At 38.2% G+C, this 23,398-nt stretch overlaps 1 protein-coding gene across 5 annotated transcripts in view; it reads right to left on the bottom strand.

The window, feature by feature from the left end:
* ENOX1 (ecto-NOX disulfide-thiol exchanger 1) overlaps positions 1–23,398 on the bottom strand; it is a 527,672-nt gene that overhangs the window by 348,535 nt on the left and 155,739 nt on the right. For all 5 annotated transcript variants that reach the window (XM_067466943.1, XM_067466940.1, XM_067466942.1 and 2 more), the window contains one exon: positions 11,564–11,655. The gene's annotated coding sequence lies outside the window, so the exon portion shown is untranslated. The remainder of the gene's footprint in view (positions 1–11,563; positions 11,656–23,398) is intronic.

The raw sequence follows: 23,398 nt of genomic DNA, 5'->3' as shown, positions 1-23,398 counted from the left end.
CTTGCTTGTGCTGAAAATGAAATTGACTTTGGGAGACTTTCGAGATTTACAAAATGCAAACAAAAAGTATTGGCTAAGTTTTGATTCTTAAGTTTTTGGCGTGGACCACGCCAACATGTCGGATATTGCCTCATAAGTACAAATTTAACTAATTTGATCTGACTTACAAGGATTAATGACACCCCTAGTAGACATGTAAACTCTCACTTTATTCCCATGTGTTAGAACACATAATTCTTGCCATTTCTTTCTTGCTCTGAGAGACTACGTGGGCTTCTGCACAAACTTTAAGAAATACATTTACTTCCAGACTTTATTTGGAAAATTTATTTGTGCAAGATTGCACATAGGAAGGAAGGTTTGCAGGGTAGAAAATACACAGATGCCCATGCTTTCTTCACATCCAAAAATTCATGTAGTTTTTCTGCACATAAAACCATTGTGTTCTAATCAAACCAGTATAATTTGTTTAAATTGCACTAATTTACACAGTTAAATGTAAGCAATGGTCAGCCCTCTGTTTTGCATTTGATACTATTCTTGTTCTTTTTGTGTTGTGTTCTCCCATACCATTTTCCCCAGCATTTCATTCAGTAACAAATATGGAAAACCCCTTCAAAATAAAGTGAATCATTTTTTTTAAAAAAAGTAAATCTCTATCAAAGTTTTCAAAGACAGCCATTATTGGAAGCAATTTCTATCACTTTTTAAATACAATCTGTCTGCAAATCAATGGCCAATACATCACTTTGATACTAAACTGAAATACAACAAGGTATTTTTACCTCTTTCTATTTTTTGCAAATCTGGTTTTTTTTTTTCATGGATCCAAATGCTCTGGAGATATATTATTAATGTTTAATTCCAGATCTAGCTCAGTTTTCACAAACCTATTTCTCACTTTGTTTTTGTCTTTGTTTGCAGTTGTGTCGCCAAACTGAAAATCTTTTCACAGAGGAAAGTACACACAGGACTGAATCACATCGGCCACCCCAAGACTGTGGAATGACCTGCCAGAAGAGTCCAGCAGTTAAATGAGCTGTCAGAATTTAAGACACATCACAAGACCCATCTCTTCCACAGTAAATTTTGAATCGTGGTTTTTTTTTTTATTTGCATCTATTGCCGCTGTTTGATGGTCTTTGTGTTTTGATATATGTATTTTAGTGTATGTATTTTATGTCAATACCTTTCAACTTTGTTGCATTCCACCTCAAGCCATTATGAGAAGGGGGTAACTAATATTAATTATTATTAATAATAATAATAATAATAATAATAGAAATACATTTTAATATGGATCTTTTATAGAAATATGTATACTTATAAAACTTTTACAATGTTTATTTGTTTTAATTATGCTGTAACCCGCCTTGGGCCATGCAGAGAGATGAGTAAGAAATAAAATTATTGATGAAGATAATGATGATGATATAAGAGACACCACTTGCTTCCTTGGATGCCATTATCTTTTGGAAGCTGTCTGAAAACCTCTGTATCTTTCTGGCCTTGTTCCAATTCTTAAAAGACAACTCCCAGTAGTGTTTGTGTGTGTATTTTAGAGGTACTCATTTTACAGTTTGTCAGATTTCATTATGGAATGCTATAGCAAGAGTCTGTAAATCTTCCCATGTCACATCATTATAAAGTAAGAGCATTGCATTTATTTTTGTTTTTTGTTGTTGTTTTTTAAAACCCCGCTGTTTCAACATCACACCACTTCCCTAGGTATTCTATCCAATGTCAATATCTTACAGGCTTCCTATATGAATTTCTGTTGTCAGCTAGAGAATGACAACAGAAATCTCTTCCATAGACATTTTCCTGTCCTGAGCTTCCATAGAATGTTTCCTGTTCTTTTCTCTTCAGTTTTGAAATGGGGTCTTCCATGACACACAATATTCTGTACAGCTGACAATCTTACATTTCAGTTTCCTTGTGGCACCTTGGAAGATTACAATCATACTATGCAAAAAAAAAAAAGTTAAAAAGCAGAGATCATCGAAAGCTGTCCACACAATCTTCACACATCCTTCTTCTTCCATGAAAAAAGGATGCTATCAAAGCAGACAAACATCCTAGTACATGTTTCACAATGGGCAAAGTTAACAGAGACCTTGCTGATACATTTCAAAGCATGGTCAAGGTCCAACAAAAAGCAGGAAAATCATAAAACACTTTTCAAATGTTTCCATTGGCCACCTTGATTAGCATTTGATGGTCTGACAGTTTTTCGGTGTGGCTTGTTACTGCCTGGGGAAATTCCTTGTTGAGAGGTGGTTAGTTGTTCCTGATTGTTTCTTCTCTGAAGTTCCCCTATGTTTGAGTTTTGTTTTTTATTTACTTTTATAAAACTGTTAAGAAAACTTCAGGAGTCCTATCCTATCCATTGCATTGCATGCTTGGCCTGTTTTCTTATGGAAGCAGGATCCAAGATTTGCAACTACAAGAAAAAGCATAGCATGCCTAAATTTGGGTTTCAGCAGAGGAAAAAAAACAATAAGAAAACATTTTCTTAATTTCAATAAGGCTGATGTATCATATGCCTCTAGACCATAACCAACGATCCATAAAATTATTATATCTAAAACAAGAAATATGTCACATGCTGACTTCTATGGCCTCCCCTATCTGCATGTTTTCACATCCCCTTAATGCACGCACAGTGGATTTATGCTCAAGAATTTCTTGAGCTAATTCTTTCATTTGCCTTTTTAGTAATTTTTCAGGCAACCACAGAATTGGAGGGGGTGGTTGCTTTTGGAAGAAAGGGGAATTTAAGTAACAAAGCAATTAGGGCAATCATGAATGTCCTAATTTGGATATGTACATTTCTCTAATTGTGGCATGTTTTGGAGTAAGATTTGATTATTTCGATGTACACAGAAAAGGAGCAAGACATTTTGGACTACAACTCCCAATATTGTCAAGCCGGTGTAACTACTAGCTGGCTCAGCAATTCTAGGAGCTGCATTCCAAATAAATAATAATAATAATTATTATTATTATTATTATTATTATTATTATTATTATTATTTATACCCCGCCACCATCTCCCCCAATGGGGACTCGGGGCGGCTTACATGAGGCCAAGCCCAAACAACAAATTACAACAAAATAAAACAAAAACAAAAGCAATAACATTTTACATAAAAACATATAATACAGTGAACAGTATACACAATCACAATAACAATGGGTGAGCCGCATGTGCAGGATAAAATGTTAAAAACTCGGGGTGTGATAAAAGAGGAGCAGGTTATGTGCGAAGGAGGGCTCATAGAACGGGGTTGTATAACCAAATTTTCCCATGAAGGGGATGTGTACTCCAATGGCAGAAACGTTGAGAGGAGCAATAGTGTGAGGTTGCGTGCCTACTCACCAAAGGCACAGCGGAAAAGCCAGGTTTTAAGGTTCTTTTTAAAGGTTTCTAAGGTGGGGGCTTTCCTAATCTCTCCGGATAATGAGTTCCAGAGTCGGGGGGGGGCACAGAGGAGAAGGCTCTCTCCTTGGACCCACAAGTCGAGCCTGTGAGATTGATAGGGGTGAAAGGAGGGCTTGCCCCAAAGATCGAGGGCCCGAGCTGGTTCATGGAGGGAGATAGGGTCACAAAGGTAGGTGGGTCCCAAACCTTTTAAGGCTTTATTGGTGATAACCTGCACCTTTAATTGGGACCGGAAAATAAATGGCAGCCAGTGAAGCTCCTTAAACAGGGGGGTCGACCGCTCCCTATAACTTGCCCCAGTTATTAATCTGGCTGTCGAACGTTGGACAAGTTGTAGTTTCTGGGCTGTCTTCAAGGGTAGCCCCAAGTAGAGTGCATTGCAGTAGTCTAGTCTAGAGGTAACTAAGGCATGGACCACCATGGTCAAGTCAATCTTCACAAGGTAAGGTCACAGTTGGTGCATGAGTTTTAATTGTGCGAAGGCCCTCCCGGCCACCGCCGACACTTGTGCATCAAGCATCAACGCTGAGTCCAGGAGGACCCCCAAACTGCGGACCTGTGATTTCAGGGGAAGTGCAACCCCATCCAGGACAGGTTGCCACCCAATACAATGGTCAAATAATACAAACAAGCAAACAAAAATTTCAGATCATATCTAGCTACTCTGCAATATTTTTGCATTATCAGAGATCAGACAGAAGCTTGTGTTTTAAAAGAAAACAAGAGGGTCATTACCAGCAAAAATTTAAGTAACCTGAATTATTTTATCTTATACTGCTAAATATTCTGAAATGGGAGAGGGTTTATCTTCCCTGTGCTGAAGGATCATGTCCTCTTAGTGTAGAGACTCATTTCTCATAAAATGGAAGAAAAAGACAGATGATTCTCACAATAAATAAGTAATAAAAATGAAGCCAAAAAGCTCTGCATACCTCATGTTAAACAGAGAAAAATTGTTGTCTAGAGAGAAATAAACCAAGCCCTTGAACTTCAAGTCAATGACAAAAACAATGGTGAGACTGGAAAAGAAAAGAATTGCTCAGCAGCTTGCTATTTTTTCCAAAAGAACAGAGCTTCAGCATTATAATTCCAAATTACTTTGGCATGCAAGGGAAAAACAATCATTTGAGCATAACTCAGATTAAACCGATACCCTGTTAGTGTTTAATAAGAAGCATGCATGAAATAAGATCCTGCATTCATAGGAATATGAGAGCAACTAAACTGAATGAGAACAATAGACCATCCTGTTCAGTATAGGTTGTAGTTCAGAGACATCAACTGGGTTCTTCAAGGACACTCAACTGAAACCCACTCCCCTTCCCTTATATATGTTTATATTATGTCCAAACTTCAGTAATAGCATGGAAGCTACTCTTTACTTAAATTCTTTCTTTTGTATATATTCATGTATACATCTAGAAATGTTAGCAAAATAAACTCACCTCCCCACCTCCCGCAAAAAAACTGGGTTGACTTATCCCATTGGCTTTTTTTTTTTTTTTTGCCACCGCATCGCATTGTCGGTTCATGTTTAACTTGTTGTCCACGAGGACTCCAAGATCTTTTTCACACGTACTGCTCTCGAACCACATGTCCCCCATTCTGTATCTTCAAATTTTATTTGGCCCATCTTTCTAATCTGTTAAGATTGTTTAGAATTCTACTCCTGTCTTCTGGAGTATTGGCTATTCCTCCCAATTTGGTGTCATCTGAAAACTTGATGATCATGTCTTCTAACGCTTCATCTATGCCATTAATAAAGATGTTGAACAGGACCAGGCCTTTAATGGTCTCCCAGAATTGGCTGAACTCTTTATCACCCTACACAGAGAAGGGGATGGTTCTATTTCTGTTAGTACTGCACTTTCAATTTTATTTTAGAAAATAAGAGCCCCCTTCTTTAAGAAGAGTGGCAAAAGTTATTTTTGAATGTCTGGCTGGTAAAATGGGTAACAGATCTCTTGATATGGTGGTGCTGCTTTTTCCTGTCTGCAGACTGACCCGCAACTTATGCATGGGTTATGTCAAAATCCCCAACCCTGCCCTTGACTTATACATGATGTCAACTTATACACAAGTATATACAGTAAGTGTCTAGATTTATGGATAAATTTTGTTGAATTATAACAGACATGATGAACTACCGATTAACTACCTCAGTTTATTAACTAACTTTATTTAGAACAAGCAACAGTTCGATGAATTCCAAGTAGAAGAGGCAGATACTGGAGAGCACCCAACTTGAAATTCACCGGGGGGGGGGGGCGGGGGGGGCAGAGATACCTCTCCAAGTGTTGTACATTGCTTAAAGCCTACAGGCTTAAAGCCCATACCATCAAACAGCAGAAATTGCTGAGGCTGAAAATCCCATTCCATTTACTGAAACAAAAAATAAACTAATAATAAAATTCTTTTTTCAAATAATAAAGTGAATTTTAAAATCAAAATCTTTAGTTCTTTGAGGTCTAAATAAAAGACTTGATCTTTGCCCAGTTTTATATACATTCATTCAGAACATTTCCTAGCCTGATTGCAAGATAATTCCTTGAAGGTTATCTTTCTCCTCTCCTCTCCCACTCCACTTTTTTCCTACCATCTGCTATTTTTTTTTTAAAAAAAAAAGTAATGCCGGTTCTCTAGTTTCTTTTCATCCACTAGAACTAGACTCAAGGGTTTGTTTTATTTTATTTTAGCATATGGTAGGAAGGAAATGAAGAGAGTGGGACTGCCTTTCCAATGGGAATGTCTTTTCGTAAAGAAACTTTATGATGATGCTTATTTAGTTTGATGCAGAAATCATTTAACTATTTGTATTCATTTTATTGTTATTTTTGATGTACTATATACTGTATTTCTTCCATTCTAAGATGCACTTTTTCACTATAAGAACGTGGCTAAAAATGGGGTGCATCTTAGAATCTCAAGCATATCTTATTTATTTATTTATTTATTTATTTATTATTTCCGGTATTTCTATCCCATTCCTTCTCAAGGGGGACTCAGGACAGCTTACATTTGGCAGCAATTCAATGCCACTACATATAACACAGCAATATAAAAGCAATTAAAACAATAAATAAATCATTCATTAAAACAGTAAAAAACAGTATTAATAGAAGTAACATCATTCCAGTCAATTCCATATCCAATTCCATGTCCAAAGCGCTATCTATTTCTGTTGTCCAAAAGCTTGATCCCAAAACTACGAATTTCAACCTAAATGGCAAGAGGGACGGAGTTGATCTAACCTCTTTGGGGAGCTAGCTCCACAGGCGGGGGGCCACAGCCAAGAAGGCCCTGTCTCTCTTCCCCGCCAGACGTATTTGTGACGCTAGCAGGAGCAAGAGCAGGGCCTCCCCGGATGATCTTAAACTGCGAGGCGGGACGTAGAGGGAGATGCGTTAAGACAAATAAGCTGGGCCATCTTATGTGCTTTTGCTGTTGGTGGTGGAACTAAAATGAGTATGTGTCTAATAATCAATAGCTTCTTACAATTGAAAAAAGATGGTAGTTCTCCCCCACTATTGTTATATGAAGGGTAAAATTTGAATAGTGATTCTTTTATCTTAGAGAATGTAAGCTAAACATCTTTAGTAAATAAATATATTCATTTTCTCTCTCTAAGCTTTTTATATTTCTGATAAACTTCAAATTTCTCTTACACGTTCTCTCTACAGCTTTCAGGAGTGCCATATTGGCGCCAGCCCTTTTGGCACTCATTATTTGAGTATAAAATTAGAGGGAGTGCCATCAGAAAAGATGAAGAGGAAGGGGTGGAAAGGCCACAGAAACTGTCTAACTTGTATTAAAGTAATTATTCTTCCCCATCCCAGGAAAAAAAAGTCAGTCTCCTTCACGGTCTCCATTGATTCAACATCAAATAAAATCATGAAAAGGAAACAGTAGATCATTATGAAAATTCAAAGAACACATCACTACTATTTTTGTGACAGATGAGTACTCTATTGTTTGAGCAAATAAAAACAATGCACCATTAAGATTGAAGAGAGAAAGATTGCATATTTGCGTTAATTATAATACCCAATGTTTGCACGCATGATTTCTCTCACACGAGTTTATTGCTTCTTTGGATCCTAGCCAAGGTCTGTGAAAGAAGGCTCACCATGGGCTTTTTGCTCATTATACATAATTTCCTTTAATAATGAGCTGACACATTGACCTTGTAATCACGCTGACAATGACATCCCGTGTAATCACCTCAGCAACAGTCTCTGGACCCCCAGAAATACAACATGATGATGCTGGTATGAACTAAGGCTCACAAGGAAAAGCTGGCTCTCCCTCCTGGTAAGCTATACCGAAGAGAAGACACAATATCACAGTCCGCAACTAGAAGCAAAGGATTTTGATGGCAAAGAAATAACCCAACAAGCTACGGACATGAAGGTTACCTTAGTTACCTGCTTGGGCTATCATTCTTAAGGCTTGCAAAGCTACATTGTTCCTGAACCCCTTTGACGCCTGTTTCGTGAAGCCTCATGAGATACGCATAAGGCAAAAAACAATGTTTATTCATTCCCACCCTTCCTATTTATGTACAAAGTGGCATAGTGAGTACGAAATGAGAAGCTGGCCGATTAGAGTCAGACAATCGTAACTGTCAGAACACTGCGAAGGGGAGTCTATGGAGAATATAACCTAGAGGCTTGTTTCTTGAAGAATAAAATAGGAGATGGATGAAGCCTGGTTATGGAAGACAGAGCCAGAGTGAAATCCAGTTAGGAAGAGGGGAACTGATAAGAACTCAAGTGCATTTTAGGAGCCATGAATGAGGAATTATTTCTTATTTATTTATTTAAAACATTTATATTCCGCCCTTCTCACCCCGAAGGGGACTCAGGACACAGTACAGCATATATATGGCAAACATTCAATGTCGGGACAAGAATTCATATACACATACAAAAACATTAAAACATTTATCTCAATATTAAAATACACCATTTAAAACCGTCCTGGTCATCAGCGTCAAATCTAATTGGCCTGGTAATCTTTCCTATTGCTGCTTTATTGCCCTATCCCAAAAGTTGTCCCAAGTTCCATAGCCGGGGGGCAATCACCGTGTAGGCCCTGTCTCTCGTCCCTACCAATTGTGTCTGTGACAATGGCAGGATGAAAAGTAGTGCCTCCCCGGAGGATCTTAATCTCCACGATGGTTCATTGGGGGAGATGCGTTTGGACAGGTAAATTGGGCCGGGGCTGTTTAGGGCTTTATAGGCCAAAGCCAGCACTTTAAATTGTGCCCAGTAGCAAACTGGCAGCCAATGGAGCTGATGTAACATGGGAGTTTTATGCTCCTTGTATGCCGCCCCAATTATTAACCTGGCTGCCTCTCATTGGACTATTTGAAGCTTCTGAGCAGTCTTCAAAGGCAACCCCACATAGAGTGTGTTGCAGTAGTCTATCTCAGATGTAACGAGAGCATGGACCACTGTGGCCAAGTCTGACTTCCCAAGGTATGGGCACAGCTGGCACACAAGTTTTAATTGTGCGAAAGCTCCCCTGTATTCCAGGCATAGCGATGAGTCCAGGAGGACACCCAAGCTGTGAACCTGTGCCTTCAAGGGGAGTGTAACCCCATCCAGCACAGGCTGTGACCCTATACCCTGTTTGGAATAAGTTTAAGGAGTTCACATCTAAACTCATTCTTATATAATAAATCTTTCACTTGCCTGATTTTTTACACTTTGAGCCTGTTTTCATTTAAGAATTGAACAGGCCATGCTTTGTCATGTTGAACCCAATGAGCATCACTTTGAGGCCTGAGTACCACATGAAGAGGGGGATCTTTGCCAGGAAAAGGGGAATGGTGACTGACAGGGATAGAACAGCAATGCCACCCTGGAGAAGACTTCCATCACAGTGGTGGATGAAAGAACATTTCCATCTACCTAGCAGTAAAAATGTTGTTGTTTATTTGTTCAGTTGCTTCTGACACTTCATGACCTCATGGACCAGAGTTCCCTGTTGACCATCGCCACCCCCAGCTTCTTCAGAGTCAAGCCAAACACTTCAAGGATACATGCATCCATCTTGCCCTTGGTTGCCCCCTCTTCCTCTTTTCATCCATTTTCCCCAGCATAATTGTCTTCTCTAAACTTTCCTGTCTTCTCATAATGTGGCCAAAGTACTTCAACTTTGCCTCTAATATCCTTCCCTCCAATGAGGAGCCAAGCATTATTTCCTGAAGTATGGACTGGCTGGATCTTCTCACAGTCCGAGGCACTCTTTGAATTTTCCTCCAGTAAAAATACAACTAGTGAAATAAGGAGCAATATGCTATTTTTATGACACTAAATACATTCATCTCATTGAACCAATCTGTCATTTCATCACCAGTTTGATGACTAGCTAGATCTCTTCTACTGTGGATGTAAATGCAAAGTAGATGTCTGTATTCAACTTGAAATGCAAGAAATAGGCAACCATCAGCTTTAGGTGGACAATAAGAATTGGGAGGGAAAGACAGGACTGCAATGACTAGTAAACAATACATACACACATCACATCAACAACACAATTATAACTCTCAAGTGTTTCACCCCTTGCCGACATATACCATTCACAATGCAGATATAGAATCAAATACCTATAGTGAAAATACATCATGAAGTCTGCTCTTAAATGCTTGTCTTCATCTATTCAGACAACAACTATGGAAACAATCAAAACCTAAAAACAAACCTTTGTTATGCTTTCTCTTTTGATCCTTCCCTTTTGCAGTCTTGAATAATATGTTCTGGGTTTTTTGTTGTTGTTGTTGCAGCATTTTCTTACTACCACTCTGAATCTGTTTCATGGCCTTTTGGCACATTTGGTCTTCCTCTTCCTTCTAGAAGCCTAAAGGCATCTGAAAGCTGTCATCAACTAAAAATATCCAGCTCTTGCAACCTTTCCAAGGAGGCCGCTGCTTCCATCCTTTTTGTTTTCTTTTTGCTTCCTTTCTGCTCTGAATAATACTCCAGAGTTCTTTTCTATATTTGCAAACATGTGAGCGATACAACCCCATACAGCAGATCAAATGGAACCAGAACCCATTACAGCAAAGTCACACACACATAATGTTTATATCAATGCAATTCAAAATGCTCTTCATTTCTTTTCAAGCAGACTTCAACCTCTGTGAAAGCAAATTATACACAGCTTGCCTTGGAGACTGCAGTTTTAAAATCCTGAAGGCAAAAATATATTGGATTGGAATAAACTAAGATGACATCCTAGGTCACTTCCAACTCTTATAGCTTTGCTGAAAAACATGCTTTTGTCTACACAGAATTGGGAACAAAAAAGAAAAAATCCACTTTGCTATTATTGTTAGCATGCAGCATTATTTGGGGCACAACTAAATACAGGTAAGTGCATACTGCTATCCTGAAAAATGACTTTTGCAATTATTTAGGAATTGCAACACAAATCAAGCTGTAAAGTGTTCATCGAATCACCACATATTGTCCAGTTTCTGGTTAAATCCAGCACGCTTAATACAGGCATGTAGCCGGGGGGGGGGGGGGGGCTCGGGGGGCTTCAGCCCCCCCCCCCTCAAATTCTCATGGTGGTTCGCGAAAAGGCCTTACTGGTGCATTATTTAAACTGTTATGTTTATTAATATCATGATTTGATCACCATTCTCAATATATCCCATATGCATGGGGGTATTGGGGTAATGATACAAAAGGTTTGCTAGGCTAGACCCTCTTTCACTCAGACTCAGCCCCCCCCCCCGAAACTCAGCCCCCCCCCCCGAAACCCCCCCTGAAAATTTTTTAGCCCCCCCCCCCCCCCCCGAAACGAAATCCTGTCTACGGGCCTGGCTTAATAAGAATTACCCAGCTATTTTAACAAATAACTTCATTAGCCATGTTTATTTTAGATTCCATTGGTTGTGGTTGTTGTTAAATGAGAAAGTTCATTTTCTGTGAAATGACAGAAAGTGACATACTTCCCATATCTGCGCTGACAGGGATTCAGAAAACCTACACATTTCATTGTGATGGTGAAGTCATGGTAGTAACATATTTGTATTATAATCAATGATTTAAGAATGGTTAAAAACATTGGAAAACATTGACAAAAAGAGTAATTCTAACCACCTACTTTTCAATGATGTCCTTAAAACAAATGCATTGGTCTCAGCAAAAGATGTAAATGCAGTTTTTGTACTCAGGAAAGAGATCCATGCAAGATTCCTGTAATGAAAAGAACAGTTCTTAAGAAAAGTCTCCAGAGCATTTTAGGCAAAAATACAAACAAAGAAATAGAAACGACACCTGGAAGCACACAGTTCTATAAGAATCGATATCTTCTTTTTACTTCTCCTAGCCCTTATTCATTTATTATTTAAAACAGTACCAAACAATGTTGTTATTTGAAGTAACAAGCAAAGATGAATATCAGAAACAGTGTTAAGTAACAGAAATTCAAGAAACCTGACCAATGAGGTCACAAAGCAGCAGAAACACACAAACAACCAGCATATTCTTGTGTGATGTCCAAGAATATTATAAAACTATGTTTCTACAGCATGATTAATATAAATAAATACATTACTTTTAGCAGAAATACCATGCTTCTAGCCCTGTTACCAATTTTGGATGAAGGTATTTACCATTCCCTGTAACAGGCACAGAAACAATACGGTGCAAATGTAATGGAGCCATGGATTAATTTCACACTCATCACGTAATCTTGTGATATTTCCCACGAGATCTCCAAACAGGTTGCAGCACTGCGAGACATTATTTCCATATTTATTGGAAATAACACTGGAGCCAAGGCAAGGCACAATTCCCTCCGAGAATTCTCATGATGATGAGAATAAAATTAACTCATTATGTTAAAGCCAAATACTATATTTTCTTTACTGTGGAACCTACGGAAGTCACCCAAAATGACAAAGTAACCTCTCAATAATGTCAGGATACTACCCAACACCGTATGGCTATAATTACTCCAAAACTGTGCCCAATTTGTATTGCACAAGGGCATTCTGCTAGATGAATCACTGACCTAGCTGACTTATCCAGCTGATCTGCAAAGCCAAATCAACTTTAAAGCTGCAAGGCTGTTTTGTTTTTTTGCCAAAAGAGCACAGAAAATAAATGATCCCCTGAGAGGCAGAGAACCATGCTAATATTCCCATGCTGTTATTTTCTCAAGATTCCTTTGCACATCTTCAAAGAACACCTTTTAATACACACACACACACACACACAAAGTTTTCTTTGAAAGCACAAAGATGTATTTGATAAGTGTTTCTAAAGTTTAAGTACATTAATCACAGAACTGGCTGCACAACCAAGACGTTTCTAAATGGTAAAAAAAGGTAAAGGTTGTCCCCTGACATTAAGACCAGTCATGTCAAACTCTGGGGTGTGGTGCCCATCTCCATTTCTAAGCTGAAAAGCCAGCATTGTCCATAGACACCTCCAAGGTCATGTGGCTGGCATGACTGCATGGAGCACCGTTACCTTCCCGCCGGGAAGGTAACGGTGATCTACTCACATTTGCATGTTTTTGAACTGCTAGGCTGGCAGAAGCTAGGGCTGACAGCGGAAGGTAATGTGATCTACTCACATTTGCATGTTTTTGAACTGCTAGGCTGGCAGAAGCTAGGGCTGACAGCGGAAGGTAATGTGATCTACTCACATTTGCATGTTTTTGAACTGCTAGGCTGGCAGAAGCTAGGGCTGACAGCGGAAGGTAATGTGATCTACTCACATTTGCATGTTTTTGAACTGCTAGGCTGGCAGAAGCTAGGGCTGACAGCGGAAGCTCGTGCCGCTCCACAGAATCAAACTTGCGACCTTTTGTTCAACAAGCTCAGCAGCTCAGTGCTTTAACCCACTGCGCCACCGGGGGCTCCCATATTTTTAAATAGTATCTTTAATAAACAAAGAAGAATACAAAAGAAATCTTACATATGATATTAAACTATATATAAGGAAAACTACAACAAAGTAACCATATAAAAAAGCAACATCTAAACAAAACTACACTACATACTAACAATTAGGATATTAAAAACCCAATAAGATAAGAAAAGGAATAAGACATGACTTCCAGCTACCCTGCTGATCAAGCCTGTAGCCAAGCTGGGGGGAGGGACTACAGGTTCAACCCCCCAACCCCCGGGAAAGGTTTCTGGTTAAAAACAATCTGGTTTACTCATGAATTTTAACTGGTTAAGCACATCCTCATGCTGTCTATGATAAGAAAAAATTCTAGTTCCTCCAGAACTACTAGTACTATCTCAACCAAATGTTGGTAATTTATTAACACTATCGTTATCTAGCTTTCCACCAATTTATGTAGCAAAAGCTGCAATAGCCAACATAGTGGAAGCAGCCAAGTTTTGGCGTCACTGATGTTTAATTAACATTTTCGACATTAAGGCAATATAAGCCACCAAAACTGATATCAGAATCTGTCACAGCATTTTGACACAGTTTTCAAGTGTTTCCAATAGGTGTTGTGCTATTCTTTTATAACAACTAAATTACCAATTAAGAGCCAGTTTCAGTTTTTTTCAAGATTTCAACTTTTGTAGCTAAAATAGAAATGTGATTTGATTACGTCTATATAAAATATAGAATTAGTCATAGAATTTAAATTATTTTATGTTATGGACCTACTCTTTGTGATTTGCTAAAAATTGAAAATTGTTTCAAACACACACACATATTTCCTGATATTTTTTCTGGCTAAAGCCTGCTGCTGATGGTAATATTTGCACCCATAACTTCCTTAATTCTTCAGTTTAGTCTAAGCATTTTTCTAATTATATGTGACCTCTACTTTTCTTCAAACCAAAATACTAATAATCTCCCCCAGTAGTTTCTTTGAAATGAAATTGTTTTTCAGTCTTGTTCAAAGTTAGTTTATCATTTCTGTTTAATTAGCATCATCAATTTATCAATTTCTGTGCATAAAGTAGTTCGGCACCTCTAATGATATACTGCACAATTTCAATAGGCGATGGTCTATCAGTCCCAGCAAGAAAAGTTCTGGTTACAGATGGAGTTTAAAAATGTCCTCCATTAAGGGATAGATTTCTCTCCAGTTTTTTTTTTTTTTTTGCTTTATCACATATTCCATAGGTGATAAGATATACCTTCTTTATCAGTACATTTCCAGCCATTATTGGCATTGTTTTTATATGTTTTGACATATATTTCTAATGAACTATCATCTATTTAACAAAACAATTTCTTGTTCATCCTCAATTTCTATTTCCAACAATAATTTACATATCTTCATAATTAAATGTTCGTCATCCGTACACAACTGATTTTCAAACTCCAATTTACTTGGTTCAACCTATTTTAAACCTCTCAGCAAGCTGTCTATATGAATGCCAGTGTGGTTTATACCCTTCATTTCTAGTTCTTCCATTATTCTCATTCTTATGTACCTTTTCCCATTGCAGGCTAATCTTTATGTGTTATCCATGTATCTATAGATTTAATTACTCTTTTAAAAGAAGCTTCATTGGATTATATCCATAATGGCAATTTTGGACAATCTTATATTATATATATTCCATATCCTTAATAGAGGTTGTCTAATAAAGTGATTCCCATGCTATCCAAACTTCAGGTGAAGACCTTCCAATTGCAAATCTTTTCCCCCAAATTCATCCAGGTTTTTTTTTTATCCAAGCCATCAATAAAGTATAGTTTCAGATATGGAAGTCCCAAACCTCCTCTTTTTTGTATCTTGGAGTATGTTAAATCTAACTCTAGGCATCTAACCTTGCCAAAACCTTTTGTAATTACATAAATGGTATGTAATTAGTCAAAATTGGTAGCGTCCAAAACAGACATAACATTTCAGACAAAACATTCACCTTAATTACTGAAATTCTTCCCATCAGTGATAATCTCACTTTACTCCATTTTTTTCAAACCTTGTTTGAGTCCATTCCAAATTTTAACCGTTTTTTGGAACAGCTTCGAATTTTGATTTGATCATAGTACTCAAATATCTCCTCTCTATTATAAAATCAGTCTTGCCTATTAATCCTTTTTCATAATCTTGGCTCATATTTTGAATAAACATTGCTGTTTTATGTATTGTCGAAGGCTTTCATGGCCCAAATCACTGGGTTGCTATGAGTTTTCTGGGCTGTATAGCCATGTTCCAGAAGCATTCTCTGCTGACGTTTTGCCTGCATCTATGGCAGGCATCAACTCTGCCCATATGTGTGTCCAACCCATTGTTAGCTGCATCCAATAAAGTTGTGGCTTTTTTTTTGTTCCAAAAATTATACTGATGTTATGTATGGTTGTTTGGATGGAGTAGACTTGCAATTAATATGTGAGGTCCAGTCTGGTTTTCTACCTATAAGAAAATACAATATGTATATATGAATTTTATTACTAGGGTATTGATTTTGGTTAATGGAGAAACTACCAAATTTTATGATACAAAAAAAGGAACAAGACAAATATACCTTCTCTTGACTTCATATTGTATTTAGAGGTTTTGAATAGAGTTATAAGAAATTAAAAAGAATAAACAAATTAATTTTATTTGGTAAATCTGGTCATTTTTTGGGAAAAATAATTGGAATTTGCAGGGACTTTAATATAGATTTTAAAGAACTGTGGAGATCTAGAAGGTTTACAAATTAATAAAGATAAAACAGCAATGGATGCTGTAAGTTTTTTGGGCTTTGTGGCCATGTTCCAGAAGCATTCTCTCCTGACATTTTGCTCACATCTATGGCAGGCATCCTCAGAGGTTATGAGATCTGTTGGAAAGTAGGAAAATTGGGTTTATGTATCTGTGGAAGGTCCAGGGTGGGAGAAAGAACTCTAGTCTGTTGGAGGTAGGTGTGAATGTTTCAACTGGCCACCTTGATTAGCAATTAATGGCCTAGCAGTTTTTAAGGTGTGACTTCTTACTGCCTGGGGGAATCCTTTGTTGAGAGGTGATTAGCTGTTCCTAATTGTTTCTTGTCTGGAGTTCCCCTGGTTTTCTTAATGTTGTTCTTTATTTACTGTTATGATTTTAGAGGGTTTTTTTAATACGGGTAGCAAGATTTTGTTCATTTTGATGGTTTCTTCCTTTCTGCTGAAATTGTCCACATGCTTGTGGCTTCTCTGTGTAGTCCGACAGGGCAGTTATTAGAGTGGTCCACCATTTCTGTGTTCTCAAATAATATGCTGTGTCCAAGACGGTTCATCACTATTTAAGCAAACTTATAACTAAAATTGGAATAGCTGTCTTTTTGAAATAACGAAGCAGGTACATAAAATACCCTTTGTTTACTAAACTGAAGAGACTGCAACTGGGAAAAGGAGGTTATTAAAGTACTTTCTGTCATTTCATATTACATGAGAATACAATAACTACAATGCCTTCCACAAATAGCATGTGTGCTCTTACTTTTATAGACCTACAGGTTAAAATTCACCTTCACCACTTAACACTGGCCCAAATTAATAAAATGAAGCTCTCATTCATTAATTTGTTTTCATTATTTTCTGTTTTCATTATTGAGATGGACAGTCATTTGTCGCAGAATGCATTGGCAGCTAAAATGAGCAAGCCAAGGTATGTAGGACTCCATGCAGAGTGACCATCTTCCATGAGTAACCACCAGGTTTTTTTTCCCCAAGAAAGTGTCTGCTGCATTTGGGAAACAATAATAGAGAAAACATTTGCTTTATGTTACATTAAATCATAGGACAAAGTGGTTGCAATAATGAATAGTAGTGCCAAATGTTACCATCCACACAAAGCTTGTGCGGCACCACATCCATTATCGGAGCTTCTTTTGTCCCACAACCCTATTCAGCTGTTAATCAGCAGCCTGTCCCATTCTCTTAGGAATAAAATTCCAAGAAACAGGCTGGGGAATTAAGACGGTGGCTCTTTTATTGTCAAACTAATTAAATGTAATTAAATTAATGGCAGCCTGGAATTGAAAGTATTTTTAAAAATCAAAAAGCATTTGCTTTACATTTAGAAAGAGTACAGTGACTACATCCTCTTACGGTAATTACCAGTATAACAACATAGTTGGTGGTTGAGTTCCTGACAGAGGAGCAATTTAGATTGTCAGGATTCATTAGCAAGTGGATGACTGATAAATAATTGAGTTAATTTTTAGCTGATGGACAATGTTCTGAAAGTGAAAAGTACCTTATTCTGTGCATTCAAATCAGCCTTTGCCCACCATATCCTCAGGTAGAATGCACAAAGCTTAGGATTGCTTCACAGCTAGTGCTGAAAATTTGGGAGATTGTTTTGATTTTTAAAATATGATTAAAGATATGTTTGCTGTACTAGGGATGCCTTTGCTAAATATAGTATTGCTTATTACATTCTTTGTCCTCCAGGTGTTTCTGAATCTCTTACTACTGGCCATGTTGGAAGGAATTCTGGGGAGCAGAAATCCAAAATGTCTGGAGAACCAAAGTTTAAGAACTAATAATCTCATCCTGCCATCACCTTACAATATCAGGACTTGGAGAGCGCTCCAACACCTCTTCTGTGGCTGTGATATATCTTTATGGAGTTTTATTTTATAAACTCCAATTATATGGGGCTATAAAAAATGTACATCTTTCTTTCTCTTTTGCAACGCCCAAGTAAGGCTAATAGTTCTTCTTCTTAGCTTGAATCTACTAGAAAGAAAAAACAGACAGTAATATATTTGTATTATCAAAGGTTTTCATGGCTGGAATCACTGGGTTGTTGGAGGTTTTTCGGGCTATATGGTCATGTTCTAGAAGCATTCTCACCTCACGTTTTGCCTGCATCTATGGCAGGCATCCTAAGAGGTAGTAGTAAGATCTCCAATCACAGAGGATGACTGCCATATATGCAAGCGAAACATCAGGAGAGAATGTTTCTAGAACATGGACATATAGCCTCAAAAACCTACAACAACCCAACAATATATTTGGAGCAGCCTCCACAACCTGATGCTTTCCAGATGTCTGACTATACCCTCCATCATTTTCAACCAACATTTTGGCCAATGTACTTTTGGATTATTATTATTATTATTATTATTATTATTATTAATTATTATTATTATTTTACTGACACAAAAACACAGTATGTCACAGCAAACGAGATATATATGCTAGATTTTGTATCACAAAATCACAAGTCGAACACTTCCCAAGGACTGTGTGATGTATTTTCGAATGATGTGTGCAGATGCAAGTAAGGTGGCCTTTTGCAGTTGACAGATTGTGATTTTGTCAATGTTTTATTGTTTCCAAATGTCGGCTGAGATCTTTTGGCACGGCACCCAGTGTGCCAATGACAACTGGAACCACCCGTACTGGTTTATGCCAGAGCCTTTGCAGTTCGATTTTGAGGTCCTGATAATGGCTGAGTTTTTCCTGTTGTTTTTCCTCAATGCGACTGTCACCCGGTATGACAACATCAATAATCAAAACTTTTTTCTTTTCCACAATCATGATGTCTGGTGTATTGCGTTCCAAAACTTTTTCAGTCTGGATTCAAAAGTCCCAAAATATTTGTGTGTGTTCATTTTCTACTACCTTTGCAGGTTTATGATCCCACCAATTCTTTACTCCTGGCAGGTGATATCTGTGACCAGGGCTGTAGCCAGAAAAAAAATTCGGGAGGGTTGAAATTTTCGGGGGGGGGGGGGGGTGAAATTTTTGTGGAGGGGGGGGTTGAAACTTGCCTCCTAGCTCACACTGAAGCAAAGAGCACAGAAGAGGGCAGAGCAGCCTTCTATAGCCTGCAGCTCCGCCCCTGTCAACCACCTCCACCAAGTCTGGCCTCCTTAATGAGAGCATTCAACACTCCCCCCCCCCCCAACTTGGTTGCTTCACTACATCGGCTATTGCTGCAAGTAATGACAGTGTGAATAAATTGTCAATATTTGCCTGAGATAGTGCTTGCAGTTCTGGAGGGACTCTTAATTTTTTGCATCTCATAGACTTAGCATGGGGATTTGGTTAACCAGTTAAAATTCATGAGTAAACCAGGTTTTTTAAAAAATCTGAAACATTTCGGGGGGGATGGTTGAACGCCTAACCCCCCCCCCCCCTCGCTACAGGCCTGCCTGTGACATAAGTTCCAATGAATCATTTCGGTCACAGAGTTGTGCCTCTGTTCGTAGTCCGTCTGTGCGATTTTCTTGCAGCAGTTGAGGATATGATCAATGATTTCATCAGCTTCCTTCCACAGTCTGCATTTTGGGTCATCAGCTGATTTTTTAATCCTGGCCTTTATTGCATTTGTTCGGATGGCTTGCTCCTGGGCTGCAAGAATCAGGCCTTCTGTCTCCTTCTCCAGGGTTCCATTCGTGAGCCATAACCAGGTCTTCTCCTTATCAACTTTTCCTTCAATTTTGTCAAAGAACTGCCCATGCAATGCTTTGTTGTGCCAGCTGTCAGATCTGGTTTGGAGTGCAGTTTTATCATCATCATCATCTTCATCATCTTTATTTGTATCATACCCCCTCTCTTTCCAAAGGGAGTCAGGGCATCTTACAACAACCAAACAAATACAGTAAATTATATAAGCAATAAACAATAAGCACATATCATTCTCTTCTTGTAGAGAAATGTAAGAATTCATTTTTTCATGCAGGACTTCCTGGAGTTCTGTTATGTTCCATGAAAGCACTTTGCTGGCTTCATTTTCATTTACTCACTTGTTTATGAAACACTTCATAAACAAGTGACTCACTTGTTTATGAAGGCTACCTTTGCCCTACTGCAGTCCTATAGTTTTTTTTTCCCTGACCAAATTTTGTTATTATTAAGAAAAAGATTGCTTTGCTATAATGAAGTAGAATTAGAGGGGAAATACACATATCCTGCCCCCCCTCTCCCTCCCTCCCCATTTTCTTTCTCTCTCTCTCTCTCATACACACACAAAATATTTCACAGATAAAAACAGCATACTCCTTTAAGACCAAGAAAAATGCAATTGCTCTCTAATGTATTATCAACAATTTAGAATGAGCCTAACCAAATAACTTGTAAAATGTCAGGTTTTGCTCTACAAGCATATTCCATATCCATGCAGAGGTTTGTACTGAAAAAAAGGAACAATTCCATCCCTCAAAAGTTTGCTCATGGACTTATAGGACAGGAGGGGTTTAAAATCAGACAATAGTCTTTCGACAATTCACAGTAATGACATTTGCGAAAAATGACTCATCTCTCTTCCCTGCCTTCCCTCTGCCCTGTTTCCCACTCTCCATGGAAAACAGAAGTAACTATTTGTTAGGAATTTGAATAATGAACTGGGAATTGTCCTCAGCGACACCATCTCAACTGGAAAGTTGGTCAAAGACAACTAAAATGTAGTACATAATTTACATGTTTCAAGTGCAGAAGAGGAGAGACTGCGGCACAAATGACTGAATGATATTTAAAGCAAGTATAACATGCAGATATTCACTCTGTCATAATACATCTTCTAAAATATCCACTTGTGACCAATTTATGTTAGTCTATGCTCAGTGTCCCATCTTAACAAAGAATATAGTATGCCCCTCCAATATTGCTAAGAAGCAAAAACTAATAATAATATAATGAATTAACTGTCATTATATGTATCATTAGAACACACTGGGGCCAGTCTACTTGCAGAGCAGGGAAATAAAACTGCAGGAAGGAAATAAAGAAAACTCACATGCCAGGTTCAAATGTGTTTACTGCATTCTTATATAAGCAATCTATAAAGTATTATTTTACAGGACACCTAAAACTACCTTTTAGAAAGGGAGACTCTGTTACAAAACAGCTGGACTGTACAGGGTTCTCCAGAGAGAAGGAAATATGAAACTAGCAACTGTGCCCTGTAATCATCTTTTGGCACAGCTTCCTGCAATTGGTGTCAACTAATTATTATCACCCTACTAACTTTGGAAACATCTTACCTGTTGTCTTTATAGTTACATCAGGGAAGAGGAGTATTGTTACTTTTCTCAAAAGCAGCAAGTACCTACGTTTTAACATATTTCCTCCATAATCATGAATATTACTCTACTTGTTCCCCATCTCCCCATATTTTCTGAATTCTTACAAGCTCTATAGCCAGTCAAGCTGCAGAGATGACCAAGATAGGTCAATGGAAAACAACACATAGTTGTATACACAGAAGTTGCCTGGTGGGATCATTAGGAAGATTGTCCCATCACAGTGGTGTTTAACAGAAAGCCTTGCTCTGGATATAGAGAGACTCTAGTCTCCATGGGGAAAAGGTTCTTCAAGAAGAAGGATTTAAAACATGAGGAGTTTCATGCAGGAGAAACTGTAATTTCAATTTTTGCCTTGAGACACTGAAACTACTTCTGATGAGATCCCATTCATCTGCAATAATTTTTGCTAGTTGCTTGGGGTGCTAATCTAAACTAGGTTTATTCTAGAGAAGAGCTGAGAGAAAAAAATTCAGGGAGAAAGAGGTGAAAAAAATCTTTAAAAGTATCAATTCACATTGCAGAAGAGTCAGGATAGATCGACAAAAAGGAAGAACATTTTGGATCATTCAAACTATTCCTGTTATTAATGACTACTCTGATACATCCTTGACACACTGTTGTACTTCCAACAGATTTAACAGAGAACAGGTTGCCTTCAGTTTGTCTTGTATTTTGCGGACAAAAATCATTCAAATATCTGATTCAGGCTAGATGCCATAATTCAAACAGCATCAGATATGGAGACAAGAAGTTTTCTGGTTCTGTTATGATAATTTCTAGATCACGCAGTCTAAGGTTGATGACAAGCTGCTTAGAATAGAAAGGTGAAACCAACCACCTGCTCTTGGGTTCTTTGCCCATCCTGGCTTTTGAAACTGGCTTCTAACTATGGGCAGTAGCTCAGATAAAAACACCTCACTAAGGGATAATGGAGTCCCAATGGTTCTAAAGAAGAAAATGAAAAGTGAAAAAAATAAATGAAAAATCAGATGTATATTTCATGGCTCAGGAAATGATTGCAATTTCTAATTTGGCATTTTCAATGCAAGTCACTTGTATAAGTGGTAGCATGTCAACTCCAGACAGACATGACTTATTATTTATTGTAGATTCACTCCAGTACAGGTTCCAACTGGTCCTTAATGGGATTGCATTCCCCCTAATGATCAAATCTGTAGTTTGGGCGTACTCCAGGACTTGGCACACTCCATGAAGGCACAGTTATTATCAGTGAGACACTTCTGACCAACTTCATGTCAGCAAGTTCTTCTGTAGACAAACATCGTTTCAGGGACTAATGGACATTTCCAATCATGGATTGCTGTCATGCACTTTGCATTGCTTATTCATTTCTAATATGAATGTTAGAACCAGAAATCTTGGAAGCACATATCAATGAAGTAACCTGGATTAATACAGTACTCATGTGTGTAACTGCCTTGGCTGGTATCTGAGATCCTGTTCTTTCATCCAACAGCAACAGGAGCTGTGCTGACTGATAGGATAGCCTTTTCTGTGGTGTCTTCTTGAATACCCTGCCCAAACCAGACAGTCAGCATTAGAGTTGTGCACAGATCTGTTTTCCTTTGTTACATCTATACTTTCATTACTTTCATTAACTTCAGGAGCACATAACGGGAAGCCCCCTCCCAGTGCAAAAATCAGCTTGATGTGAACGTAAGCGGACGCTGATCCTAGCTGCTTGCCTGATTTTTGCAAGCAGTCCCCTTGCCTTGGAAAAAGTGTGTGTATAGTGTGCAGGCCCAGAAAGCTCATGTGCCCACCTGTGGCCAAGCGCCTCCTCTAGAGTAAGAAACAACTTGCCTTGGAAAGAGTGCATGTGTCGCATGCAGGCCCAGAAAATGTGTGCACCTGGCTGCAGCCGAGAGCCTCTCCTCTAGAGTAAGGAAACAGATAAGAAGCCACCTTAAAGCGCATGCCTGCCTGTAGCGGAGTGCCTCTCCTCTAGAGTAGAAACAGCTTAAATGCCTATGACAGGA

This window comes from Anolis sagrei, chromosome 3 (assembly GCF_037176765.1).
Source record: "Anolis sagrei isolate rAnoSag1 chromosome 3, rAnoSag1.mat, whole genome shotgun sequence".
Taxonomy (NCBI): domain Eukaryota; kingdom Metazoa; phylum Chordata; class Lepidosauria; order Squamata; family Dactyloidae; genus Anolis; species Anolis sagrei.
The sequence above is the reverse complement of the archived record's forward strand: the minus strand, read 5'-3'. Positions and strand labels throughout refer to the sequence as shown.